This window comes from Arachis ipaensis, chromosome B1 (assembly GCF_059453495.1).
Source record: "Arachis ipaensis isolate K30076 ecotype BB chromosome B1, ASM5945349v1, whole genome shotgun sequence".
Classification (NCBI taxonomy): Eukaryota; Viridiplantae; Streptophyta; class Magnoliopsida; order Fabales; family Fabaceae; genus Arachis; species Arachis ipaensis.
In genome coordinates this window covers 10,240,313-10,265,407 of record NC_142436.1, presented here as the reverse complement: position 1 = coordinate 10,265,407, position 25,095 = coordinate 10,240,313, and the positions used below count along the sequence as shown (strand labels likewise).

General features: G+C 35.2%; 1 non-coding gene across 1 annotated transcript; it reads right to left on the bottom strand.

Annotated features, from left to right (window-relative positions):
- Positions 1 to 15,865: 15,865 nt before the first annotated feature.
- LOC148575689 (small nucleolar RNA R71) lies at positions 15,866 to 15,973 on the bottom strand. Its single transcript, XR_015902918.1, has one exon. It is a non-coding gene; the product is annotated as a small nucleolar RNA R71 (small nucleolar RNA).
- Between the last annotated feature and the right edge of the window lie 9,122 nt (positions 15,974 to 25,095).

The following is a 25,095-nucleotide window of genomic DNA, read 5'->3' as shown; positions in this document are numbered from 1 at the left end:
AACTACATATGCATTTAATGGATGTGGTAACAGCCTATTTATACGGATTATTATATCGTGATATCTATATGAAAGTCCCTGAAGGACTAAAGATGTCTAAACCATCCAATGAATCTTCGCAGGGGTTATACTCAGTTAAATTGCAAAGATCTTTATATGGTCTAAAGCAATCTGGACGAATGTGGTATAATCGTCTTACTAGGTATCTGGCCAAAAATGGATTCAAGAATGATGATATCTGCCCATGTATTTTCATAAAGAAATCTGCATCTGGATTCATTATAATTGTTGTGTACGTTGATGATTTAAATATCATTGGAACTCCTGAAGGGATTCCAACAATTATAAAAACTCTAAAAGAAGAGTTTGAGATGAAAGATCTTGGAAAGATTAAATTTTGTCTCGGCCTGCAGATCGAGCATACAAAAAATGAGATCTTTGTTCATCAAACAACATACACAGAAAAGATCTTGAAGAGATTTTATATGGATAAGTCGCATCCACTAAGTACCCCAATGATCGTAAGATCTTCGGATGTGGAAAAGGATCAATTTCGTCCTAAAGAAGAAAATGAAGATATCCTTGGTTCTAAAGTACCATATCTTAGTGCTATTAGAGTACTAATGTATCTTGTTAATAATACGCGACCCGATATATCATTTGCTGTGAATTTACTAGCAAGATATAGTTTCTCTCCAACTAGAAGACATTGGAATGGAATCAAACAAATCTTTCGATATCTTCATGGAACGGTTGATATGGGATTGTTTTATCCCTATGGATCCAAGTCACAACTAGTTAGCTATTGGTGCACGAAATTGTAATGTGCACTGGGTCGTCCAAGTAATACCTTACGTGAGTAAGGGTCGAATCCCACGGAGATTGTTGGTTTGAAGCAAGCTATGGTTATCTTATTATTCTTAGTCAGGATGCCAACAACAGTGTTTTTCAAGTTCAATTGTAAAAAGTGAGAGGGCATAAATATAAATACTTATTGTGCAATGATGGAGAATATGTTGGAGTTTTGGAGATGCTTTGTCTTCTGAAATTCTGCTTTCCTCTGTTTTTTGATACACGCACGCACGTCCTCCTATGGCAAGCTGTGTGTTGGTGGATCACCGTTGTCAATGGCTACCATCCATCCTTCCAGTGAAAAGGGTCCAGGTGCGCTGTCACCGCACGGCTAATCATCTGCAGGTTCTCAATCGTACCGGAATAGGATTTACTATCCTTTTGTGTCTGTCACCACGCCCAGCACTCGCGAGTTTGAAGCTCGTCACAGTCATTCAATCCCTGAATCCTACTTGGAATACCACAGACAAGGTTTAGACTTTCCGGATTCTCTTGAATGCTGCCATCAATCTAGCTTATACCACGAAGATTCTGATTAAGAGATCTAAGAGATATTCATTTATTCTACGGTCGAACGGAAGTCGTTGTCAGGCACGCGTTCGTGGGGGAATGATGATGATTGTCACGTTCATCACATTCATGTTGAAGTGCGAATGGATATCTTAGATAGGAACACGCATGTTTGAATAGAAAACAGAAATACTTGCATTAATTCATCGAGACACAGTAGAGCTCCTCGCCCCCAACAATGGAGTTTAGAGACTCATGCCGTCAAAGAGTACAAAGTTCAGATCTAAAATGTCGTGAGATACAAAATAAATCTCTAAAAGTTGTTTAAATACTAAACTAGTAACCTAGGTTTACAGAAAATGAGTAAACTATGATAGATAGTGCAGAAATCCACTTCTAGGGCCCACTTGGTGTGTGCTGGGGCTGAGACTAAAGCTTCTCACGTACCTGGGCTGTTTTGGGCATTCAACGCCAGGCTGTAACCTGTTTCTGGCGTTGAACTCCAACTTGTAACGTGTTTCTGGCGCTGGACGCCAGACTGCAACATGAAACTGGCGTTGAACGCCAGTTTACGTCATCTATCCTTGAGCAAAGTATGGACCATTATATATTGCTGGAAAGCCCTGGATGTCTACTTTCCAACGCAATTAGAAGCGCGTCAATTGGACTCCTGTAGCTCCAGAAATTCCATTCCGAGTGCAGAGAGGTCAGGATCCAACAGCATCAGGAGTCCTTTTTCAGCCTGAATCAGATTTTTGCTCAGCTCCCTCAATTTCAGCCAGAAAATACCTGAAATTACAGAAAAATACACAAACTCATAGTAAAGTCTAGAAATATGAATTTTTCCTAGAAACTAATGAAAATAAACTAAAAACTAACTAAACATACTAAAAACTATATGAAATTAACCCCAAAAAGTGTATAAAATATCCGCTCATCAGCTATGCAGATGCAGGATACTTTTCTGATCCACACAAAGAGAGATCTCAAACAGGATACCTGTTCATATATGGTGGTACAACTATATCATAGAAGTCCACGAAACAGACGATAGCAGCAACCTCTTCTAATCATGCTGAAATACTAGCAATACATGAAGCAAGTCGCGAGTATTTTTGGCTCAGGAGTTTGATCCAATATATTCTGTCATCATGAGGACTAATTGATCATAAGATAGCTCCAACTGTTCTGTTCGAAGATAATACAGCATGCATTGCTTAACTTAAGGGTGGATATATCAAAGGTGATAGAACAAAACATATTTCTCCCAAAGTCAAGGGACAATTGATGTCCAACAGATCTACTCAAGTGATAATCTGGCAGATTTATTTACAAAGTCACTCCCAAAATCCTCCTTTGAAAAATTGGTACATCTTATTGAGATGCGCCGATTTCGAGATGTTAAATGATGTCGGCAAGAGGGGGAGACTGTACTCTTTTTTCCTTGATCAGGTTTTTTCCATTGGGTTTTTCTTGACAAGGTTTTTAATGAAGTAGTGCTCATCACAAAGGATTTTGTACTCTGTTTCCTTCACTAAAGTTTTTTCCTATTGGGGTTTTCTTTAGTAAGATTTTAACGAGGCATAATCCTAAATGGACATCTAAGGGGGGGTGTTGTGATAAGGATCAACGTGGATCCGTACAAAAAAAATCATTTTTAGCGGCCATTTATTTTACTTTTAGCGGCAATAAAAATAGCGGCTAATACATTTACCGGCAATTAGACATTAGCCGTCTTATGCTTTGCCGGTAAAGACCGGTTTAATGGCTGCAAAAAGTATATAACTTTTCGGCGGCCATTTTCTTGGCAATTTATATGGCCACAAAAAATAATTCTAAGATTACAATATTATTCACTTTTAGTGGCCATTACTATTGCTGCCAAAACCCATTTTACCGGCAATTTATATAACCACTAAAAAAAATTCTAAAATTGTAATGCTATTCACTTTTAGTTACCATTACTATTGCTGCTAAAATCTTAAGACCTTTTTAGTTATATTATACTCATTTTCTTAGAAGCAACGAACTATCTTTTTTCTAGAATCAAGTATATATTTTTGCCAACAATAGTTATTATGCATAATATAAATATACTGAAATTAATTACTACAAAACGTGATATTTCATTAAACTTAAAATATTGATACACAAATTTCTCTTAAAAAGTAATAAATCATGTTACAAATCTAAACAACAAAAAATGCTACAAACCTATAACTATGTTACATCAATGTTACAACAAAAAATGCTACAGAAATTTCTCTTATTATTCTTTGCAACTTTCACCATGGCCTTGCGAGAATTTGAAGAAAAGAACCTGCTGAGATCTGATGATGATGATGTGTTGTTGAAACACTTACATGGCTTGATGATGATTGAGAAGTAGATGAACGACCAGGACTCATTGAAAGTCTTTAAAGTTTTCAAATTCCCACCTCCACCATTAACATTAACATTCACATTAACACTTTCCACCATTCCATTATTATTATTTCCTTTAACCCAGTTTCTGATGAAGCAATTTTTATTCTCTTGTTCTTGATGAATTTGATGATGATGAGGTTCCTTTGTTGCTTCTTCTTCTTCTTCTTCTTCAACAAATGGTAGAATCTTAGTAGAACCATCATTGTTGCAGCCAAGTGCTGTTTAAGCTGGTGTTGGTGTTAGTATTATAGTAAATATTGTCTAAGCTTAGAGCCATTGCTTCTCTTTCAAAGCCATTGCTTATAACCATAATTGCTTCTCTTTTACTGAACTTAATTAGTGACATTCCCAAGATATTAATTATGGCAAGCACCATTAGCTTCATTCCTTTCAGACTTTTGAGTTTTCAATAGGGGTGTTTATAAAAAAAACCAAAATGTGGTTAACCGGTTAAAAAATCATAATCACATTTTGGTTAACTAGTTTAATAAAATAATTTTAAAAACCATATCCATATTTTTTAGAATTGGTTAAACAAAACCAAATTAAAATCAAAACCTAATTTCAAAACCAAATTACATACTCTCTCTCTCTCTCTCTCTTTCTCTCTCTCTCCCTCCCTCTCCCCCTTCCTCTCTCTTTCTTTCTCCCTCCCTTCTTTCTCTTCTTCTTCTTCTTCTTCTTCTTCTTCTTCTTCTTCTTCTCTCTCTCTCTCTCTCTCTCTCTCTCTCTCTCTCCTCTTTCTCTCCTTTCTCTCTCTCCTCCTATCTCTCTTTTTCCCTTCTCTTCCTCCTCTCTCTCTCATTTTCCCCTTTCTCCTTCTCTTCTTTGTCCTCTCTCTCTCTCTATTCTCTCTCCCTTTCTCTCTCTTCTTTTCCCTCTATTTCTCTCCCCTCTCCCACTCTCTCCCCCTTCCTTCCCCTATCTCTCTCTCTCACTCATTTTCCTCTTTATCTCCTCCCCCCTTCTCTCTCTCTTTTCTCTCTCTCTCTTCCCCTTCTCTCTCTCTCTCTCTCTCTCTCTCTCTCTCCCTTCCATCATCTCTTCCTCCTCTCTCACACACTCTCTCCCTCTTCTTTTTCCCTTTTTTCTCTCCTCCTCTCTCTCCCCTATCTCTCTCTTTCCCTTTCTTCCTCTCTTTCTCTCTCTCCCTCCCCTTCTCTCTCTCTCTCTCTCTCCCCTTCTCTTCTTTCTTCACATCGTCTTTCTTTCTCTGTTCCTTGTCTCACTATCCTTCTCTCCCCTACCCTCTTTCTCTCTCTCCTTCTCTCCCTTTCTCTCTTTCTCTCTGTCTCTCTCTCCTCTCCGCTCTCTCACTTCCTCTCTCTCTCTCTCTCCATCTCTCTCTCTTCCCCTCCCTTCTCTCCCTTCCTCTCTCTAATCATCTCTCCCATTTTTCTATCTCTCTTCTTCTTCTCTCTCCCCCTCCTCTCTCTCTCCTCTCTCTCTCCTTCTCTCTCCCCTATATCTCTCTCCTTTCTCCCTCTTTTCCTCTCTCTCTCTCTCTCTCCTTTCTCCTCTCTTTTCCTTTCTCTCTCTCTCTCTCTCTCCCTTCTCCTTCCTCTCTCTCTCTCCTTTTCCTCCCCTCTCTTTTCTCTCTCTTTTTTTCTTTCTCTCTCTCACTCCTCTCTCTTTTCTTTTCTTCTTTCTCTCTCTCCTCCTCTTTCTCTCTTCCTTTTCTCTCCTTCTCCTCTTTCTTTTCTTACTCTCTCTTTTCTCTTTCCCTCTCAACCTTCTCTCAATCTTATTCCTCTTCTATTTCTTTTCTCCTCTTCTCTCTAAAGCAAGAGAGAAGAGAGAGAGAAGGAGAAGATAGAGGAGGAAAAAGAAAAAAGGAGAGAGAAGGAGAGAGGGAGAGGAGGGGAGAGAGAAAGTGGGAAGGGCAGAGAGAGCATGGGGAGAGAGAGGGAGAGAAGGATAGAGAGAAAGAAAGGAGAGGGGGAGAAAGAGAAGAAGCAGAGAGAGAGAGATAGATAGAGAGGAGGGGGAGAGAGAAAAGAAAGAGAGAAGGAGAGAGAAAATGGGAGAGAGGGAGAGAGAGAGAAAAGGAAGAGAAGAGGAGAGAGAGAGAGGATGGGGGAGAGAGAGAAATGGGAGAGAGGGGAGAGAGGAAGAGAAAGAAAGGGGAGGGGGAGAAAAAGGGGAAGGGAAAAGGAGAGAGAGAAGGAAGAGAGAAGAGGAGAGGGAGAGAAAAGGAAAGAGATGGAAAGAAGGAGATAAGAAAAAGTTACTCGTGTCATTTAGAAAGAAAATTATTTATTTTAGAAAAAACTATTTATAGAAAATGCTGAAAAGAGATAAGAAAGAAAAAGGAACCAAATCAATGGAAGGGATTTCATTATTTACAAATGTTACTCGTATCATTTAGAAAGAAAAAAAATTTAGATTAAAAAAATTCAATTAAAAAAAGGTTTAAAAATTTGGGTTTTTGTATGTAAAAATATTAATTTTTGCGAAAAAAATTATTTTTACATGTAAAAACCAATTTTATGATATAAAAACCAATTTTTTAGTATAAAAACCGGTTTTTTGGTGTAAAAATCCATTTTTAGTGCAAAAACCGGTTTTTTAATGTAAAAACTAATTTTTTATATAAAAACCGGTTATTTTTTAAAAACCAATTTTTACTTTAATAACCGGTTAAAAACCGATTTTAAATTTTACTAACCGGTTTCATCATGTAAAACCAATTTGGTTAATTAACCAATACTATATTTTTTGTTGACCAAAAGACTGGTTTGGTTTTTGCATTAACCTAACCATGAACACCCCTAATTTTTAGGCTTAGGATTCGGTGGTCCCAAAACCTTTGGACCACTTAATAGTCTCATTAAAAAACATGTTTTTAGAGTTTTTTTAACAATTGTTACATAGTCCTTGAACTAATTTTAATTACAAATTAACCCCATATATTTTATTTAATTATAGAAACTGTTTTTTATTTTATAAATTATTATTTTATCAATTATCTATTATATTTATTAACAATCAAATATAAAAACAACAACCAATTATATCCTCCATTGATCCTAATAAAGCTTTTGGCCATTCCAATCGATTAAAATATTAAATTTGATCTCGTGACGTTCGTCCATGGCTTCCAAATCGTGTTTCCTTGAAATTCAATCGATTGGTTTATCAAAACAATTGATTGAATGATAACTCAATCGATTGGATTACAGTGTATCACAAAACAATCGATTGAAAGTTGTAAGGTAGAATGGTTTTCGCTTAAACCAATCGATTGTTTATACTTTCCAATCGAATGAATGCCTTAAAACAATCGATTGTTTTTGTTACTCAATCGATTGAATTCACGAAAAAAACATAGATTTGCCAAATACAATCGATTAGAAAGTGATGACATTGAAGTTTTAGCCAAATTCAATCGATTGGTAATGTAATCCAATCGATTGGAAGGTGATGAAGTTGAATTTTTTGCCAACTTCAATCGATTGGTAATGCTACCTAATCGATTGAAATGTGTCCTGCGCCTATTTCAATCTTGTTATCTTTTTAGAAATTATCTTATTATTCATTTATCTTATCTTTAAAATTCTATCTTCAATTTTGCTGTTTTATTTTGATGTAGATAAACTAATCTTATCTTTTCCTTAATATTAACATTATAAATTGGTGAATAATCCATCACTAATTATTCAATCCCACCATTAAAATCGTGTATCATTTTCTTTGATTATAAAAAATTTAATTGTTTTTCTTTAGAACATCCATCTACTCAATATCCAAATTTTTTTTTTATTTTTTATCCGTCTATTTAATATCCACTATTTCTTCATCGTTAATCACCATTGCAGCAATCAGCAAAGTTCTAATCAAGTTTTTCATTGTAGTGTTCAAAAAATAAACCATCATTTTGATTACAAAATCGAGGTCAGTTAATAGAATCTCTAATTTTGCAATTATTCGTTTTGATACTTTATTCGTGAAATTGATTGTGTAAGAAAAAAATATTTTTTTTATCTTTTATTAATTCATAGAAATTGAGAAATACTAAAAAGTAAATAGATGTTATTATTTTTTATTATTAATTAATTAGCTAGCAATCAGGGACGGACCTAGAGGGGGCGAGTAGTGGCCCGGACACCACAAAGTTTTAAGAAACTATACTTATCTATAACAATTTATATTAGGAATTAAGAGGGTTGGGTGTCGATTATTTTTTTCCTATTTTACCCTTATTTTACCCCATGACAGAATGATATAACTGCTCGTTAAGATATTCTTATTGGATGTAAATTATTGTTACAAATATTTTTATTAAGATATGTTTTGAAGGAATAAAAGTAGAATAGTTCAATAAGGATTAATTTTTAAAAAAAATAAATTTACACTAATAATTTTTCTCTTCAAATTATTAACGTACTTTTCTAATATACTTTAAGTACCTACACAATATATAATATCAATTAGCGTTCAAATTTAAGTTCCAATATTGTTATTAACGAGAGAGGTTTATTAATTTTTAAAAAAATTTAAATACAATAAGTTTTGTATCAATATATCATGATTCATTTTAAAAATAATATTTATTCATCTAAGTTATAGAGTGTTTTGAAAAATCATATTTAAATAATTTTTTTTATTTTTTAACTATTTTATATTTTTAGATTAAAAACTTTGTATTTTTTTTATTCAAGCTTTATTTTTATATTTTATTTTAATTGTCTTATTCAAAACTATTAATATGAATTTTTATTATGTAGTTTGGAGTGGATGTGGGTGAGAATGGAGAAGAAGAAGACAGAAGCTTTCTGGATTTTAGAGAGAGGAGAGAGGTGCAGAAATGGCGTTCGAACGTTTAAAAGGGGGAGAGAGTGGGTGTGAATACGCAGGGTTATCTGCTTTAATACATAGTACGTTTCAAATTTCAATCGATTGGATTACATTACCAATCGATTGAATTTGGCAAAAAATTCAAAGTCATCACATTTCAATCGATTGGGTAGCATTACCAATCGATTGAAGTTGGCAAAAAATTCAACTTCATAACCTTCCAATCGATTGGATTACATTACCAATCGATTGAATTTGGCTAAAACTTCAATGTCATCACTTTCCAATCGATTGTATTTGGCAAATCCATGTTGTTTTCGTGAATTCAATCGATTGAGTAACAAAAACAATCGATTGTTTTGAGGCATTCATTCGATTGGAAAGTATAAACAATCAATTGGTTTAAGCGAAAACCATTCTACTTTACAACTTTCAATCGATTGTTTTGTGATACACTATAATCCAATCGATTGAGTTATCATTCAATCGATTGTTTTGATAAACAAATCGATTGAATTTCAAGGAAACACGATTTGGAAGCCATGGACGAATGTCACGAGATCAAATTTAATATTTTAATCGATTGGAATGGCCAAAAGCTTTATTAGGATCAATGGAGGATATAATTGGTTGTTGTTTTTGTATTTGATTGTTAATAAATATAATAGATAATTAATAAAATAATAATTTATAAAATAAAAAATAGTTTCTATAATTAAATAAAATATATGGGGTTAATTTGTAATTAAAATTAGTTCAAGGACTATGTAGCAATTGTTAAAAAAACTCTAAAAATATGTTTTCTAATGGGACCATTAAATGGTCCAAAGGTTCTGGGACCACCGAATCCTGAGCCTAATTTTTAATGTTCAAAGCACATGCTAATTAATACACCCAAGCCCAACTGATGCACCTCCTCAACCGTGCCAATTTAAGTGATGATGTTCTTCAAACGTTTTAGCACATCTTCTTCCCCGGTCAGTTGCGTCACTGAACCTACCAAAATATTATATACTTCATGGTCAAATTAATTATTCAACTCTACATAAAATCAATTCAACAAATATTTTATTATACGTTCTTGCATTTTAATAGAAAAAAAATAAGATAAGATTAAATAATAATGTTTAACTTATCTAAATGAACTACTTCTGGAAAGATATGTAGTGTTATCGTTGGTATAGTGACGACAATCATTAACACCAACTCTCAAACTTATTTCCCATGTTTTGTTGAATTCAGTTGCTACTTTTTCAGCATCTTCTTTTGAATATCCAACCAGCTAACATTTGCTTCTTGGCAATTTTTTTAGCTTCCTCACTAGGACAATTCCTAAGATTATGGATAAGACTCTTTACATTGTGACTGTTTATGTTCAACATTAATCACAATCTTGTATGATAACATTAACATGTGATGGAATAAAGAACACAATCAAATATAAAGTTGTAAAAATCTGACGTGGCACTGATCTACCAAATAGAACTGCTATTGCAGCATATGGATCTTCAGGGTCTTTTGGTTGAAAATCATAAACCAAAAGCTGAAAAGAGCAGGGGTCTATTATCTTTGATGTTCGATCTACCAGAACCAGAATTATCCTTTGAATACAATTTTTTGGGAACTACACCAGCTTTTGCTAAGGCTTTAACCTCAAATTAAGAAGGAAATATTCAAACTTCTGCAGGTAAGAAAAATAACTTTCATAGGAAGTAAAGTTCCGACAGTTTTTACCTTGAATAGATCTAAAATCAGGGTCTTCCACACTAACATCATCAAATGTTGTAACTAGTAACTACGGACTTGGAAAGTGATATAATTGGAGCAATCCTGTGTTTGGGGTTCCTAGAATTACACAGAAATTACTATTAATTGATGTTAGGCCATGCTTAAGCAATAAATCTTTCTTGAGAGAATAATTCAAAATCAGTGCATGCCTCAGGAGCTAACCTTTCAAGAGAAGAATTCAATTTAACTAACCATCTGGCATACTCTCTTCTAGTACACAGTTGACAGGCTTCAACATCATCATCAACATAATCATCATCAATTCAATTTAAAAATAATATACACAAATTGGCAAAATCTACAATATTCATACGGATAAATTGCCAAAAGGACAAACCCGTGCAGAATTTTAAGAACTTATATAATATACAGTAAATTTTCTGTAAGAACTTATATAATGTCAAAAAGAATTTTAATAAATCACTATCATGCTATTAGTTCGAATAATTTCAGGTTCTTTGATCAAGCCACTGTCCATACACAATCATTGTCACCTACTTACAATTCCCATGCTGCACCTAGTACTCCCGTATGTAGTTTAGAGAGTGATAATGATTTAATTCATGCATCATCAAATTCCACTAACTCTTTAAATCATGCATTCATAGATAGTACAACAACACTTTTAGGAAATGCATCACAACATTTAGAAACACTTATTGCAGCTAGGCATGCGAAATTTTATATTACAATTCATATGTATCACACATTAGCCGAAATTTATTAATTCAATATTTTTGGCAGTTAGGTCACTACAAGATGTAATTCATGCAGAAAAAATAATATTCATTCAAGTTCCATGCTCTACATCATCACAAAATTTACATCCATGTGCAACTTTTTGTCCCTGTGAGTTCCAGATAAACGCAGTTCCAATTGTAACAATTCTGCAATCAACAAGCTATACTGTCCACCAAGTATCTTGCAACGAGGTGATATAAGATTTACCTTTGCAGGTTGGTTTTTGGGGCTTGGCAAGACACCAGGATACAATTCCTCCTTCACCCAGCACGGAGGGTTTGCGGTGTGGGTGTCAAAGGTTGAAGGCTTGTGGTGGAAGATTGCAGCGAAGAGCCACGTGGAGTTGACTCCAGCTCATTGTGAAGATCATTAATCCGCTGTAGTTACCCCCTCAAGTAGTCGATTGCATCCCCAAGTATCGAAGCCCTATCCATCTATGAATAATGAAATACATTAGAATGTATAATCCCTAAATCCTTAACACATCAAAAGAATGCATTAAATAATTAACAACATAATCTGAGCTAGAACTTGTCATGAATATCTATGTGACCAGTAATTCAACAAGACACCAAGGCATCAACATCAGCCAATTGATATAACACTTCAACAAATCAACAATTATAACTACTGTTCTCACTCAATAGTCCAAATATCAAAAGGCTTCATGATGAACGAATAATTTATACGCCTTTTGTCATTATTTTTAAGTAGTTTTTAGTATAATTTAGTTAGTTTTTATTATATTTTCATTAGTTTTTAATTAAAAATCACATTTCTGGAATTTACTATGAGTTTGTGTGTTTTTCTGTGATTTCAGGTAATTTCTGGCTGAAATTGAGGGACTTGAGCAAAAATCTGATTCAGAGGCTGAAGAAGGACTGCAGATGTTGTTGGATTCTGACCTCCCTACACTCGAAATGGATTTTCCGGAGCTACAGAAACCCAAATGGCGCACTCTCAATTGCGTTGGAAAGTAGACATCTAGGGCTTTCCATCAATATATAATAGTCCATACTTTGCCCGATTTTAGATGATACAAACTGGCGTTCAACTCCAGCTTTCTGCCCTATTCTAGAGTTAAACGCCAGAAACAGGTTACAAACTGGCGTTTAACTCCAAGGAAGACCTCTACACATGAAAGCTTCAATGCTCAGCACAAGCACACAACAAGTAGGCCCGGAAGTGGATTTCTACATCATTTACTTATCTCTGTAAACCCTAGTAACTAGTTTAGTATAAATAGAACTTTTTACTATTGTTTTTAGAATCTTTTGGGATTATCTTTGGAACGTGGAGTCCTTAGACATTGGAGGCTGGCCATTCGGCCATGCCTGGACCTTCATCACTTATGTATTTTCAACGGTAGAGTTTCTACATACCATAGATTAAGGTGTGGAGCTCTACTGTTCCTCATGAATTAATGTGAAGTACTATTGTTTTTCTATTCAATTCAAGCCTATTTCTTCTCTAAGATATTCATTCGCACCCAAGAACATGATGAATGTGATGATTATGTGACGCTCATCACCATTCTCACTTATGAACGCGTGCCTGATAACCACTTCCGTTCTACATGAAGATGAGATAGAATGAGTATCTCTTAGGTATCTAATACAGGGGACCGAGTCCGAGATATTAGAGTTTTCGTGGTATAGGCTAGAATTATTGGCGGTCATTCTTGAGATTCGGAAAGTCTAAACCTTGTCTGTGGTATTCCGAGTAGGATCTGGGAGTGGATGGCTGTGACGAGCTTCAAACTCGCGAGTGTTGGGCGTAGTGACAGACGCAAAAGGATCACTGGATCCTATTCCAACATGATCGAGAACCGACAGATGATTAGCCGTGCAGTGACAACGCATTTGGACTATTTTTACTGAGAGGACATGATGTAGCCATTGACAACGGTGATGCCCAACATACAGCTTGCCATGGAAAGGAGTATGAAGGATTGGATGAAAGCAGTAGGAAAGTAGAGACTCAGAAGGAACTAAGCATCTCCATACGCTTATCTGAAATTCTCACCGATGAATAACATAAGTATCTCTATCCTATTTTACGTTTCAATAATATTTTAATTATCAAAATCCTATAACCATTTGAATATGCCTGACTGAGATTTACAAGGTGACCATAGCTTGCTTCAAGCCGACAATCTCCGTGGGATCGACCCTTACTCACGTAAGGTTTATTACTTGGACGACTCAGTGCACTTGCTGGTTAGTTGTGCGAAGTTGTGACAAAGAACTAAGATTATGAATGTGCGTATAAAGTTTTTGGCGCCGTTACCAAGGAATGAACGATCACGATTTCGTGCACCAAGTTTTTGGCGCCGTTGCCAAGAAATGAACGATCACGATTTCGTGCACTAAGTTTTTGGCGCTGTTGCCGGGGATTGTTCGAATTTGGACAACTGACGGTTCATCTTGTTGCTCAGATTAGGTCAATTTTATTTTAATTTTAAGCTTTTTTTATTTTTATTTTTATTTTCAAAAAAAAAGAAAAATTTCAAAAAAATAAATTATTCTATGTTCTTCAGAATTTTTAAGAATGAATTCTAGAGTTTCATGAGATATGTTGAAGCCTGGCTGACTATAAAGCCATGTCTAAATTCTTTTGGACTGAGGCTTCCTCTTCACATGCTTGAACTATGTATGCTGAAGCTTGGCTGGCCATTGGCCATGTCTAGTGTTTTGGACCGGAACTTTCACTGAAAGCGTGGCTGGCTAGTGAGCCATGTCTAATTCCTAGACCAGAGTTTTAGACTAACATTGCAAGATTCCTGGAATTCTCATTAAAAATTTTGAAATCCTTATTTTTCTTTTTCCAATTAATTTTTGAAACATACAAAAAAAAAATTAATAAAATCATAAAAACCAATAATTTGATGTTTCTTGTTTGAGTCTAGTGTCAAATTGTAAGTTTGGTGTCAATTGCATGCTTTTAATTTTTCTTTAAAATTTCGAAAACTCATGCATGTATTCTTCATGATCTTCAAGTTGTTCTTGATGATTTCCCTTATTTGATCTTTGCATTTTTTTTGTTTTGTGTCTTTTCTTGTTTTTTATATGCATTTTCAATTTATTAGTGTTTAAGGTTTGAAAATTTCTAAGTTTGGTGTCTTGCATGTTTTTCTTTTCTTAAAAATTTTCAATAATAAGTTCTTGGTGTTCATCATGACATTCAAAGTGTTCTTGGTGTTCATCTTGACATTCAAAGTGTTCTTGCATATTTTTCTTGTTTTGATTCATAATTTTTATGTTTTGCATCAATTTTTGTGTTTTTCTCTCTCCTCATAAAAATTCAAAAATAAAAAAATATCTTTCCCTTTTTATCTCGTAAATTTTTGAAAATTTGAGTTGACTTTTTCAAAAAAATTTTAAAATCTAGTTATTTCTTATGAATCAAATCAAATTTTCAATAAAAAAAATTTCTATCTTTTTCAAAAATCAAATCTATTTCAATTTTTCTTTCATAATTTCGAAATTTTCAAAATTTATTTTCAAAATCTTTTTCTTATTTCTATTTCATATTTTCGATATTAATGCTAACAATTAATGTGATTGATTCAAAAATTTTAAGTTTGTTACTTGCCTAGTAAGAAAGGTTCAATCTTTAAATTTTAAAATCATATCTTTTTGGTTTCTTGTTAGTCAAGTAATCAAATTTAATTTTCAAAATCAAATCTTTTTAAGTTTCTTTTTCAAATCTTTTTCAAAATAAATCTCAATCACATCTTTTTCAAAATTAATTTCAAAATCTTTTCTAACTTCTTATCTTTTCAAAATTGATTTTCAAATCTTTTTCAATTAATCTTATCTTTTTGTTTGATTCCTATCTTTTTCAAAACCACCTAACTAATTCTCTCTCTCTAATTTTCGAAACCCCCCCCCCTTTTCTTTTCAAAATTCCTTTTTTAATTAACTAATTATTTTAAATTTTAATTTAATTTTATTTTATTTTTCTTCTTAAAATTTTTAAATTTTAACTTTAATTTTTATTTCTATTTTCTAATTCTTCCATCTTTCATCTCCTACTAATTATTTATTTATCTACTAACACTTTTTTTCTATGCATAATTCGAACCCCATCTTCTTCTCTGCATTCGAGTTCTTCTCTTCTCTTCCTTCTATTCTTCTTTTCTTATGCTTACCTAAGGAATCTCTATACTGTGACATAGAGGATTCCATATTTTCTTTTGTGTTCTCTTCTTTTTCATATGATCAGGAACAAGGATAAGAACATTCTTGTTGAAGCCGATCCTGAACCTGAAAGGACTCTGAAGAGGAAGCTAAGGGAAGCTAAAGCACAACTCTCTAGAGAAAATCTAACAGAAATTTTCGAAAAAGAAGGAGACATGGCCGAAAATAATAACAATGCAAGGAAGATGCTTGGTGACTTTACTGCACCAAATTCCAACTTACATGGAAGAAGCATCTCAATCCCTGCCATTGGAGCAAACAATTTTGAGCTAAAGCCTCAATTAGTTTCTCTGATGCAACAGAATTGCAAGTTTCATGGACTTCCATCAGAAGATCCTTTTCAGTTCTTAATTGAATTCTTGTAGATCTGTGATACTGTTAAGACCAATGGGGTTGATCCCGAGGTCTACAAGCTTATGCTTTTCCCGTTTGCTGTAAGAGACAGAGCTAGAATGTGGTTGGACTCTCAACCTAAAAATAGCCTAAACTCTTAGGATAAGCTGGTCACAGCTTTCTTAGCCAAGTTCTTTCCTCCTCAAAAGCTTAGCAAGCTTAGAGTGGATGTTCAAACCTTCAAACAGAAAGAAGGTGAATCCCTCTATGAAGCTTGGGAGAGGTACAAGCAACTGACCAAAAAGTGTCCTTCTGACATGCTTTCAGAGTGGACCATCCTGGATATATTCTATGATGGTCTATCTGAATTATCTAAGATGTCATTAGACCATTCTGCAGGTGGATCCATTCACCTAAAGAAAACGCCTGCAGAAGCTCAGGAACTCATTGACATGGTTACAAATAACCAGTTCATGTACACTTCTGAAAGGAATCCTGTGAGTAATGGGACGCCTCAGAGGAAGGGAGTTCTTGAAATTGATACTCTAAATGCCATATTGGCTCAGAACAAAATATTGACTCAGCAAGTCAATATGATTTCTCAGAGTCTGAATGGATTGCAAGCTGCATCCAACAGTACTAAAGAGGCATCTTCTGAAGAAGAAGCTTATGATCCTGAGAACCCTGCAATAGCAGAGGTGAATTACATGGGAGAACCCTATGGAAACACCTATAATCCCTCATAGAGAAATCATCCAAATTTCTCATGGAAGGATCAACAAAAGCCTCAACAAGGCTTTAATAATGGTGGAAGAAACAGGTTTAGCAATAGCAAGCCTTTTCCATCATCCACTCAGCAACAGACAGAGAATTCTGAGCAAAATCCATCTAGCTTAGCAAATATAGTCTCTGATCTATCTAAGGCCACTTTAAGTTTCATGAATAAAACAAGGTCCTCCATTAGAAATTTGGAGGCACAAGTGGGCCAGCTGAGTAAAAGAGTCACTAAAACCCCTCCTAGTACTCTCCCAAGCAATACAGAAGAGAATCCAAAAAGAGAGTGCAAGGCCATTACCTTCCTTGGTGTGGCCGAACCCAAAGAGGAGGAGGAGGACGTGAATCCTAGTGAGGAAGACCTCCTGGGACGTTCAATAACCAATAAGGAGTTTTCCTCTGAGGAACTAAAAGAATCTGAGGCTCATCTAGAGACCATAGAGATTCCATTGAACCTCCTTTTACCATTCATGAGCTCTGATGACTATTCATCTTCTGAAGAAGATGAAGACATTGCTGAAGAGCAAGTTGCTCAATATTTAGGAGCAATCATGAAGCTGAACGCCAAATTATTTAGTAATGAGACTTGGGAGGATGAACCTCCATTGCTCATCAAGGAACTAAATGCCTTGGTTCAGTAAACACTACCTCAAAAGAAACAGGATCCTGGTAAATTCCTAATTTCCTATAACATAGGCACCATGACCTTTGAGAAGGCTCTGTGTGACCTGGGATCAGGAATAAACTTAATGTCACTCTCTGTAATGGAGAAACTGGGAATCTTTGAGGTACAGGCTGCCAAGTTCTCATTAGAGATGGTAGACAAATCCATGAAATAGGCTTATGGACTAGTAGAGGATGTGTTAGTAAAGGTTGAAGGCCTTTACATCCATGCTGATTTCATAATCCTAGACACTGGGAAGGATGAGGATGAATCCATCATCCTTGGAAGACCCTTCCTAACCACAGCAAAAGCTGTGATTGATTTGGATAGAGGAGAGTTGGTCCTTCAACTGAATGAGGACAACCTTGTGTTTAAAACTCAAGGATCTCCTTCTGTAACCATGGAGAGGAAGCATGAAAAGCTTCTCTCACTGCAGAGTCAACCAAAGCTCCCACAGTCAAACTCTAAGTTTGGTGTTGGGAGGCCACAACCAAACTCTAAGTTTGGTATTGAACCCCCACATTCAAACTCTAAGTTTGGTGTTGGGAGGTCCCAACAATGCTCTGAACATCTGTGAGGCTTCATGAGAGCTCACTGTCAAGCTATTGACATTAAAGAAACGCTTGTTGGGAGGCAACCCAAAGTTGTTTATTATATCTATTTATTTTATATTTGTTATTTTTTTTTTTAGGATGATGATCATGTGGAGTCACAAAAACTACTGAAAAATCAAAAACAGAATGAAAAACAGCAATAAAAATAGCACACCTTGGAGGAAGAGCATTTTGGCGTTTAAACGCCAGAAACAAGCATCAACCTGGCGTTAAATGCCAGAAATAGGCTACATTTGGGTGTTTAACGCTAAAAATAGGCAGCAGTCTGGCGTTAAATGCTAGTATTGCATACAGAGGGTGTTTTACACGCCTAATAGGAGCAGGGATGATACATCCTTGATCCCTCTAGATCTGTGGATCCCACAGGATCCCCACCTACCCCACCTCTTCTTCTCTCCTCTTCACACCTTTTCATAAACCTCTTTCCCAAATATCCTTCACCAATCACCTCCATACCTCTTCCCCAAATGCCCTTAACCACTCACATCCATCCACTCTTCCCACCCAAACCCAACCCTAATGGCCGAAACCTACCACCCACCCCACCCCTATATAAACCCCTCAACACTACTCCATTCTCACACATTACAACCACCACTTCTCCCCCTTAGCCGAATACACCTTCCCCCTCCATCTCCTCCATTTTCTTCTTCTTCTACCACTTTCTTTCTTCTTTTGCTCGGGGACGAGCAAACCTTTTAAGTTTGGTATGGTAAAAGCATTGCTTTTTGTTTTTTCATAACCATCAATGGCACCTAAGGCCAGAGAAACCTCAAGAAAGAGGAAAGGGAAGGCAATTGCTTCCACCTCTGAGTCATGGGAGATAGAGAGATTCATCTCTAAGGTCCATCAAGACCACTTCTATGAAGTTGTGGCCAAGAAAAAGGTGATCCCTGAGGTCCCTTTTAAGCTCAAAAAGAGCGAATATCCGGAGATCCGACAAGAGATTAGAAGAAGAGGATGGGAAGTTCTCTCTAATCCTATTCAACAAGTTAGGATATTAATGGTTCAAGAGTTCTATGCAAATGCATGGATCACTAGGAACCATGATCAAAGTATGAACCCAAATCCAAAGAATTGGCTCACCATGGCTCGGGGGAAATACTTAGATTTCAGTCCGGAAAATGTAAGGTTGGTGTTTAACTTGCCAATGATACAAGAAAACGCATGCCCCTACACTAGAAGGGTCAACTTTGATCAAAGGTTGGACCAAGTCCTCATGGACATATGTGTGGAAGGAGCTCAATGGAAAGTTGACTCAAGAGGCAAGCCGGTTCAATTGAGAAGACCAGACCTTAAGCCTGTAGCTAGAGGATGGTTGGAGTTCATTCAACGCTCAATTATTCCTACTAGCAACCAGTCTGAAATTACTGTAGACCGGGCCATCATGATCCATAGTATCATGATTGGGGAGGAAGTGGAAGTTCACGAGATTATACCTCAAGAACTCTACAAGGTGGCTGACAAGTCCTCCACTTTGGCAAATTTAGCCTTTCCTCACCTCATTTGCCACCTCTGCAATTTGGCTGGAATTGACATAGAGGGAGATATCCTTATTGATGAGGACAAGCCCATCACTAAGAAAAGGATGGAGCAAACAAGAGATCATGAGGAAATTCCTCACCATGAAATCCCTGAGATGCCTCAAGGGATGCACTTCCCTCCACAAAACTATTGGGAGCAAATCAACACCTCCCTAGGAGAATTAAGTTCCAACATGGGACAACTAAGGATGGAGCACCAAGAGCACTCCATCATCCTCCATGAGATTAGAGAAGATCAAAGAGCTATGAGAGAGGAGCAACAAAGACAAGGAAGAGACATAGAGGAGCTCAAGAGCACCATTGGTTCTTCAAGAAGAGGAAGACGCCACCCTCACTAAGGTGGACCCGTTCCTTAATCTCCTTGTTCTTATTTTCCTGTTTTTCGTTTACTATGCTTCATGTTTAATTATGTTTATGCCTTTACTATATGATCATTAGTGTTTAAGTGTCCATGTCTTAAAGTTATGAATGTCCTATGAATCCATCACCTCTCTTAAATGAAAAATGCTTTAATTGCAAAAGAACAAGAAGTACATGAATTTCGAATTCATCCTTGAAATTAGTTTAATTATTTTGATGTGGTGACAATACTTTTTATTTTCTGAATGAATGCTTGAACAGTGCATATGTCTTTTGATATTGTTGTTTATGAATGTTAAATATGTTGGTTCTTGAAAGAACGATGAAAAGGAGAAATGTTATTGATAATCATAAAAATCATAAAATTGATTCTTGAAGCAAGAAAAAGCAGTGAATACAAAAGCTTGCAAAAAAAAAGAAAAGAAAAATGGCGAAAAAAAAGAGAAAGAGAAAGAAAAAGCAAGCAGAAAAAGCCAAAAGCTCTTTAAACCAAAAGGCAAGAGCAAAAAGCCAATAGCCCTTAAAACCAAAAGGCAAGGGTAATAAAAAGGATCCAAGGCTTTGAGCATCAGTGGATAGGAGGGCCCACAAGGAATAAAATCCTGGCCTAAGCGGCTAAACCAAGCTGTCCCTAACCATGTGCTTGTGGCGTGAAGGTGTCAAGTGAAAACTTGAGACTGAGCGGTTAAAGTCGAGGTCCAAAGCAAAAAAAGAGTGTGCTTAAGAACCATGGACACCTCTAATTGGGGACTCTAGCAAAGCTGAGTCACAATCTGAAAAGGTTCACCCAGTTATGTGTCTGTGGCATTTATGTATCCGGTGGTAATACTGGAAAACAAAGTGCTTAGGGCCACGGCCAAGACTCATAAAGTAGCTGCGTTCAAGAATCAACATACTGAACTAGGAGAATCAATAACACTATCTGAATTCTGAGTTCCTATAGATGCCAATCATTCTGAACTTCAAAGGATAAAGTGAGATGCCAAAACTGTTCAGAGGCAAAAAAGCTACTAGTCCCGCTCATCTGATTGGAGCTAAGTTTCATTGATATTTTGGAATTTATAGTATATTCTCTTCTTTTTATCCTATTTGATTTTCAGTTGCTTGAGGACAAGCAACAATTTAAGTTTGGTGTTGTGATGAGCGGATAATTTATACGCTTTTTGGCATTGTTTTTAAGTAGTTTTTAGTATAATTTAGTTAGTTTTTATTATATTTTCATTAGTTTTTAATTAAAAATCACATTTTTGGACTTTACTATGAGTTTGTGTATTTTTCTATGATTTCAGGTAATTTCTGGATGAAATTGAGGGACTTGAGCAAAAATCTGATTCAGAGGCTGAAGAAGGACTGCAGATGCTGTTGGATTCTGACCTCCCTGCACTCGAAATGGATTTTCTGGAACTACAGAAACCCAAATGGCGCGCTCTTAATTGCGTTGGAAAGTAGACATCCAGGGCTTTCCAGAAATATATAATAATCCATACTTTGCCCGAGTTTAGATGACGCAAACTGGCGTTCAACGCCAGCTTTCTGCCCTATTCTGGAGTTAAACGCCAGAAACAAGTTGCAAAGCAGAGTTAAACGCCAGAAACAGATTACAAACTAGCGTTTAACTCCAAGGAAGACCTCTACACGTGAAAGCTTCAATGCTCAGCCCAAGCACACACCAAGTGGGCCCGGAAGTGGATTTCTACATCATTTACTTATCTCTGTAAACCCTAGTAACTAGTTTAGTATAAATAGAACTTTTTACTATTGTTTTTAGAATCTTTTGGGATTATCTTTGGAACGTGGAGTCCTTAGACATTGGAGGCTGGCCATTCGGCCATGCTTGGACCTTCATCACTTATGTATTTTCAACGGTAGAGTTTCTACACACCATAGATTAAGGTGTGGAGCTCTGCTGTTCCTCATGAATTAATGCGAAGTACTATTATTTTTCTATTCAATTCAAGCCTATTTCTTCTCTAAGATATTCATTCGTACCCAAGAACATGATGAATGTGATGATAATGTGACACTCATCACCATTCTCACTTATGAACGCGTGCCTGACAACAACTTCCGTTCTACATGAAGATGAGATAGAATGCGTATCTCTTAGGTATCTAATACAGGGGACCAAGTCTGAGATATTAGAGTCTTCGTGGTATAGGCTAGAATTATTGGCGGCCATTCTTGAGATCCGAAAAGTCTAAACCTTGTCTGTGGTATTCCGAGTAGGATCTGGGAGGGGATGGCTGTGACGAGCTTCAAACTCGCGAGTGTTGGGCGTAGTGACAGACGCAAAAGGATCACTGGATCCTATTCCAACATGATCGTGAACCGACAGATGATTAGCCATGCAGTGACACCGTATTTGGACCATTTTCACTGAGAGGACGGGATGTAGCCATTGACAACAGTGATGCCCAACATACAGCTTGCCATGGAAAGGAGTATGAAGGATTGGATGAAAGCAGTAGGAAAGCAGAGACTCAGAAGGAACTAAGCATCTCCATACGCTTATCAGAAATTCTCACCAATGAATAACATAAGTATCTCTATCCTATTTTACGTTTTAATTATATTTTAATTATCAAAATCCTATAACCATTTGAATCTGCCTGACTGAGATTTACAAGGTGACCATAGCTTGCTTCAAGCCGACAATCTCCGTGGGATCGACCCTTACTCACGTAAGGTTTATTACTTGGACAACCCAGTGCACTTGCTGGTTAGTTGTGCAAAGTTGTGACAAAGAACTAAGATTATGAACGTGCGTATAAAGTTTTTGGCGCCGTTACCAAGGAATGAACGATCACGATTTCGTGCACCAAGTTTTTGGTGCCGTTGCCGGAGAATGAACGATCACGATTTCGTGCACCAAGTTTTTGGCACCGTTGCAAAGGAATGAACGATCATGATTTCGTGCACCAAGTTTTTGGCGCCGTTGCCGGGGATTGTTCGAGTTTGGACAACTGAGGGTTCATCTTGTTGCTCAGATTAGGTAAATTTTATTTTAATTTTAAGCTTTTTGTTTTTGTTATTTTTATTTTTATTTTCAAAAAAAATTTCAAAAAAATAAATTATTCTATGTTCTTCAGAATTTTTAAGAATGAATTCTAGAGTTTCATGAGATATGTTGAAGCCTGGCTGGCTGTAAAGCCATGTCTAAATTCTTTTGGACTGAGGCTTCCTCTTCACATGCTTGAACTATGTATGCTGAAGCTTGGCTGGCCATTGGCCATGTCTAGTATTTTGGACCGGAGCTTTCATTAAAAGCTTGGCTGGCTAGTGAGCCATGTCTAATTCCTAGACCGGAGTTTTAGACTAACATTGCAAGATTCCTAGAATTCTCATTAAAAATTTTGAAATCCTTATTTTTCTTTTTCCAATTAATTTTTGAAACATACAAAAAGAAAAAATTTAATAAAATCATAAAAACCAATAATTTGATGTTTCTTGTTTGAGTCTAGTGTCAAATTGTAAGTTTGGTGTCAATTGCATGCTTTTAATTTTTCTTTAAAATTTTGAAAACTCATGCATGTATTCTTCATGATCTTCAAGTTGTTCTTGATGATTTCCCTTATTTGATCTTTGCATTTTTTTTTTGTTTTGTGTCTTTTCTTATTTTTCATATGCATTTTCAATTTATTAGTGTTTAAGGTTTGAAAATTTCTAAGTTTGGTATCTTGCATGTTTTTCTTTTCTTAAAAATTTTCAAAAATAAGTTCTTGGTGTTCATCATGACATTCAAAGTGTTCTTAGTGTTCATCTTGACATTCAAAGTGTTCTTACATATTTTTCTTGTTTTGATTCATAATTTTTATGTTTTGCATCAATTTTTGTGTTTTTCTCTCTCCTCATAAAAATTCAAAAATAAAAAAATATCTTTCCCTTTTTATCTCATAAATTTTCGAAAATTTGAGTTGACTTTTTCAAAAAAATTTTAAAATCTAGTTATTTCTTATGAATCAAATCAAATATTCAAAAAAAAAAATTTTAAAAATTTAAATTAAAAAAAAAATCTATCTTTTTCAAATCTTTTTCAAAAATCAAATCTTTTTCAATTTTTCTTTCATAATTTCGAAATTTTCAAAATTTATTTTCAAAATCTTTTTCTTATTTCTATTTCATATTTTTGAAATTAATGCTAACAATTAATGTGATTGATTCAAAAATTTTAAGTTTGTTACTTGCCTAGTAAGAAAGGTTCATTCTTTAAATTTTAAAATCATATCTTTTTGGTTTCTTGTTAGTCAAGTAATCAAATTTAATTTTCAAAATCAAATCTTTTTAAGTTTTTTTTTCAAATCTTTTTCAAAATAAATCTCAATCACATCTTTTTCAAAATTAATTTCAAAATCTTTTCTAACTTCTTATCTTTTCAAAATTGATTTTCAAATCTTTTTCAATTAATCTTATCTTTTTGTTTGATTCTTATCTTTTTCAAAACCACCTAACTAATTCTCTCTCTCTAATTTTCGAAACCCTCCCCCCTTTTTTTTAGAAGAAGAAGAAGATTGGTGCGTGATTATCATTTCTCAGAGAGAATAAGGCACTGAGAGAGTTGTTTGTGTGAGGAAGAGTGGTGAGGCACGGAGAGTTGATTTTGCGTTTTACGGTTTAGGTTTTTTATTTTTAAAATTTTAGCTTTTTTTTAGTAACAATAGTTGAAATAGCCATTATAATCTATAGTATTAATGGCAAATATATACTTGCCACTAAAAAATGGTTTTGAGAAGAGAATTTACGACAATAATATTATTGCCGCTAAAAGTTTGTCGCTAAAAATTTTTTTCTTGTAGTGGATGTTCATTCTCAAGAGAGAATGAATTTAATGAAAGTTGAAAATGAAGTCCTCTTACATGTTTAAATAGAGATAGTGTGGCATGTTAATGATACACAAAAACAATCAATAAAATTCTCTCTCTCTCACTTTTATACTACTAAAACACTCTTCTCTCTCTCTTTTATATACGCTATTATATATTGGTAATATATATATATATATATATATATATATATATATATATATATATATAATTTCTATTATATTGAGATATTAATTGTGGTGAATATTAATACTAGAGTCTTCTACTTATACTTCTTTATTTCATATATCTTTTCTATTTATTTATTTTGCAACAATCTCCACTTTTATAGTCCGACAACCTGTAAAAGAACAGTCGCCAAAAAATATCGTTACATGTATAATGCATGAGGTCATCCTATTGTGACGACGAAAAAAAATATCTGCTGAAGAGGCATGGGACCAGGGGAAAGGTGACGTGTGCTAGCATTGCTCCTCCACTCGTAGTCGTAGACAGGTTTTATGTCAAAACAGACTGTGTACGATATGTCAACATCATGAATGTGAAATACATGGGATTAATTTGCTTTTAATGATGATAATTTATTTGTTGGGCTTTATTGATGTGTTACGGACACTTTTTGAAAAGCGTTGTCAACTTTCGATTTTTTGTGAATATTATCCAACAAGT